At 44.5% G+C, this 4,639-nt stretch overlaps 1 protein-coding gene across 3 annotated transcripts in view; it reads right to left on the minus strand.

Annotated features, from left to right (window-relative positions):
* Positions 1 to 1,028, minus strand: part of Plekhm3 (pleckstrin homology domain containing M3) — a 158,426-nt gene extending 157,398 nt beyond the window's left edge. For 2 of the 3 annotated variants that reach the window (XM_021198327.2, XM_029538766.1), the window contains exon 1: positions 942 to 1,028. The gene's annotated coding sequence lies outside the window, so the exon portion shown is untranslated. The other variant, XM_029538765.1, reaches the window with a different exon arrangement.
* Between the last annotated feature and the right edge of the window lie 3,611 nt (positions 1,029 to 4,639).

The following is a 4,639-nucleotide window of genomic DNA, read 5'->3' on the forward strand; positions in this document are numbered from 1 at the left end:
CTGGAGCTCACTCTGTAGACCAGACTGGCCTTGAACTCAGAAATCCACCTGCCTCTGCCTCCCAAGTGCTGGAATTAAAGGCGTGCGCCACCACCGCCCGGCACTACTTGGTGTTTTAAGCAACCACTTATAACGTGTGTATTCTATAATGCTGTATAAATACAAGTCACAATTTATTATGATTTATTGAAAATATTTTACAGGAAAAACCCAGAAGTTTCTTTCTAGTTCCATGCATCAAAGAAAAAAGGAAGGGGGTACTAAATAACATATCTCATATATTACAATAATATATCACAATCTATTTAACCTGTTAAAGGCGCCTTGCTTTGCAAACTATACATATAAGCCCAGCCTCTATTTGTCTTTCAAATATAGCATTTTCCCCCAGCTTAAGGGATGGGCCTGAGGACTCCTTTTTCGTTTGTTTTGTTTTTGTTTTCTAGCTTAATAAGCTTTTCGTACAAGACCAATCTATCATTAGTCTTGTGCTGTCATTTACTATACATTCAAAATGGGCTCAGTCAATAGAAAGAACAATCGTCGCGTTTCTCTGGGGTTAAAAGCTCTACTGGGGTTTGGTTTCTATGATCGCTGGGGAGGGGTTACTAAAAACAACGCAGAGCACAGGATCACCTCATTCAACTACTTTCTAATTCGCGTTGACTTGATTCACAAAAATAAACAGCCGGTCACGTCTTCCTCCTCACTTAGCCACCCACAAATGAAGTGCTATCCCCAGCGCGAAATACAACAGAAAGCGGTGCGTGGGGAGAACCCCGGCGACCCCGGGGAGCTCCAGGGATGCGTCATCCCGTCCTCCTCCCCGCCCGCCCAAGGCCGCCGTGAGGAGATGCTCACCGCCGCTCCGGTCCCGTCGCCCCTGCGGCCTGCAGCCGACCCCCGGCAGGACCCCGACCCCGGCAGCCCGCCCTCCTCACCGCCAGCGGCTGCGCTCCGGCTGCCGACCATCCCGGCCCGGCTCTGTTTACAAGCGGCTTCTCGCGGTCCCACGCCCAAAAGCTTCCCCGCAGCAGCCCGGCAACAGGATCCGATGACACAGAGTTCCAGCCGGCGAGGACCGGTCCCTCCTGCGGGAGGAGCAGGCGGTCGGGCGGGGCCTGACCTCCTTATCTTATTGTTTGCTTTCCAGCCTTTATCCCAGGCTGGGTCCCTTCCCTGCTCTTCCCAAGGTCGAAGAGGATGTTTGCAGTTAAAACTGTCACTTGGAACCTACCAGGGCAGGGCCAGCTATCAGCAGTTGCCAAGAATAAGAGAATTTCTCAGAAATAATGCTTTCCAAACGTAGGAATGAACTAATTTTCATCTTTGATTAGGTGCACGAACTGCTTTTCATCTTTAGTTAGGTTTACGGTTTTAAAGGATGTGGTTGAGGGAAAATGTCTCTAGCCTGGCTGTGGATTCCTAGTCTTGCAGCTAGGGCATGGGGAAGGGCAAGAAGTCACCTCTCCTGAGGTCTGCTGGTAACCAGCCACTTTGCAAGGACGTGCTGTTCCAGTTGGACGAATCTTCCTTTCAGTTTCCAGCCTTAATTTGCCATCACAGCATACTTTTTAGTCGTTTTTTCAATTAAGCTTAGTAAGAGAGGAGAGGGGCGTGGTGGCACACACCTTTAATCCCAGCACTGGCACTGAGGAGGCATAGGCAGGTGAACCTGTGTGAGTTTGAGGCCAACCTGGTCTACACAGAGTTCCAGGCCAACCAGAGCTACAGGCTTTGTCTCAAAAGCAAAAGCAAGCCAAGCGGTGGTGTCACAAGCCTTTAATCCCAGCACTCAGGAGGCAGAGGCAGGTGGATCTCTGTGAGTCTGAGCCCCTCCACCCCGACCCCTTGTCTACAGAGTGAGTTCCAGGGTAGTCAGGGCTACACTAAGAGAAACCTTGTCTCAAAACAAAACAACAACAAAAGCATACAAAGCACAAACAAACAAAATATGTGTGTAAGTCAATGACCCCTATCCATAATCTGTTTAAAAATGGAGAGAATTAGGACTCAACAGAATATATATAATATTTTTTTGAAAGTCAAATCTTTAAAGAATACAGAATCAAATTGTGGTTGGTGGAATAGGTTTGGCTCCCATAGACTCATGTTTCAATGCTTGGCCATAAGGAGTGGTACTATCCTTATTGGTGTGACCTTATTGGAGTAGGTTGTTGGAGGAAGTGACTACTACTTAAGCTGGCTTTGAGACTGCCCTATATTATGGTGTAGGTATACTAAGCTCCGCCCAGTGTGGAATCAGAGCCTCCTCCCAGCTGCCTGCAGTAGACTGTATCCTTCTGGTTGTCTTAGCATCTAGATGTTGAACTCTTAGGTCTTCCAGCACTGCCTGTAAACTGCCATGGTTCCTGCCATGATGATAATGGACTGAACTTTTGAAACTGTTAAGCCAGCCCCCAATTAAATGTTTGTCTTTATAAGAGTTGCCTTGGTCATGGTGTCACTTCATAGCAATGAAAATCCTGACTAGGACAGAAGTAGAGATATGTTTGTCTAACTAAGACACAAATTTATAACATATAGCTCCCAAATATTTACTACATAAAATTCCAACTATAGTCTGTAGTCAGGAGACTAAAAGACACTGAAACAAGAAACACAATGTAAGTAGTTACAATTTTTGCCCTAGTTAAAAAAAGATGATTCCAGCATCTTCTGTACTTGAACTTCATTACTGAAAGCAAATTCAGAGTGTAACAACTTAGATTTAAGAAAGCAAATTAAAAAAAAAAAAAGAAAAGAAAACAAATTCAAACATTTATTGTCACTAAAATCTATGTTTGTGAAATGACTGAATTTACTTCTGATCACTAACACGGGAATCCAATAATTCCATTTGAGAAGTTGCTGACTTCTGGGCTAGTCGACATCTGGGAATATTTTATTCTTTTAAATTCAAAATAGTTAAATTCACATCAGCACTCAAAAGGCAGCCAGCTGCTGCCATCAACACTATGTTAATAGACTGTGTTTTTAGAGACATTTTTAGATTCTCAGAAGAGTCCTCACAGACCTCTTGCCACTGTGTGTGAACCACCTCCTTGCCTCCCAGCATCCTGCATGCATCACAATTGGACATTCATTATCATTTATGAACCTATAAATTATCATACAATTTGCATTAGGGTCACTATCTTTATCTACATTGTACGCTATCATCCAGAAAGGCTTCTCTTTGAGCAATCAAAAACATTTTAATAGAGAATAGAAATGCCAAAATTCATCTAATATAAACCATTGCCCACAGCTACTTTCTTGCTTAAAGACTTGTAGTCTCCTTCCTTATGCTAGCAGGGAGAGTTCCGACTGCATAGCTCTCTACCCACTGCCTTTTACTTGGAGATAGATCCTTCGTTTTCCCTTTAGTCGGCACTCATACTCCCTTAGGACACATGTGCCTACGTCCAAATCATAATGTAAGTACGTAGGGAATGCTAAGCACATCCTACTCTCTATGGTACCTTCCTCTCGCTCATGGTGGCTGATCCAAGGATGGACATTTGTGTAAGTTACTTTGCTGTGGGCAAAAAGTAATTTTAGAGGGAAAAGGGTTTGTTTTGTCCTGTAGTTCACGGAAATACAGCCTAAAACGGCAGGGAAGAATGAGAGAGACAGCCATATTGTATATGCAGTAAGTGAGAGAGAGGATAGTAAATGGGGCTGGGCTAAGAAACCTTAAGACTCCCCTCCACTGACCCACTTCCTCAAGCTGGGCCCCACCTCACATCCCTCCTTCAACTGTGGATGTGAATGGCCTCCTCCCCGTAGGTTCAAATACAAGAGCCTACGGGGAGGGGGCCATTTCCCATTCAAAACACAATAGTATGTGACCCAAACAGAGCCATTCCCTAAAAATTTACTATTTGAAACTTTGTAACAAACCGTGCCTATTGGCTCACAGGGCTGGAAGGAAGCAGGTTAGGGGTCTTCGGTGGCGGGATTTCCTATCACATAGAGAATGTCTGTCTGAGAAAGGAAGAAGGAAGGTTGGATTGAGTAGGAGTAGCTCCATGGACACTTGGGGTTGAAGAGAGTGGGAAGCCAAGAAAAAAAGCCTTACCTGAGCCCCCCAGATCTCCTTCTGTCTGAACTAACTTCTCCTCTGACTAGGTCGCGGATTAAATCTGTGCTTGCTCATTTATAACTAGAAGTGACAGACTGCCTTTCCTGGCATATCTCCAGCATTTACTTCTTTCTTCACATAATCCAGATACTCTTTTTTTAAAAATCACTGTTGGTTACTAGCCATTTCCTATGTATTTATTCCAACTTTACTGGGGGTATAATTGACAAACAGCATCACTATATCCCTTCTGTGTCTCCCAAAGGGCAGAGGCTCCGTCATATTTATGTTTAAATGTTACATACCATTTACCAAGGTACCTAGTAAACCATCTCAATAAAAGGTTGATAAGGGCTCAAAGACTTGATATGCACAAGGCCTTGGATTCCACCACAAAAGTGTTGCTTTTTACCCCCGGACAACAGCTAAGCTGAAACAGTAAAGGTAAGGAGGGCTAAGTTAAGGGAAAAGTAGTAGAATTAGGGGTGCTGCTTGGAAGTGGAGTGATTGCCTAGCACGTGCAAGGCCCCGATTTCGATCTTCAGAACGCCC

The sequence above is a fragment of the Mus pahari genome, chromosome 5 (assembly GCF_900095145.1).
Source record: "Mus pahari chromosome 5, PAHARI_EIJ_v1.1, whole genome shotgun sequence".
Lineage (NCBI taxonomy): Eukaryota > Metazoa > Chordata > Mammalia > Rodentia > Muridae > Mus > Mus pahari.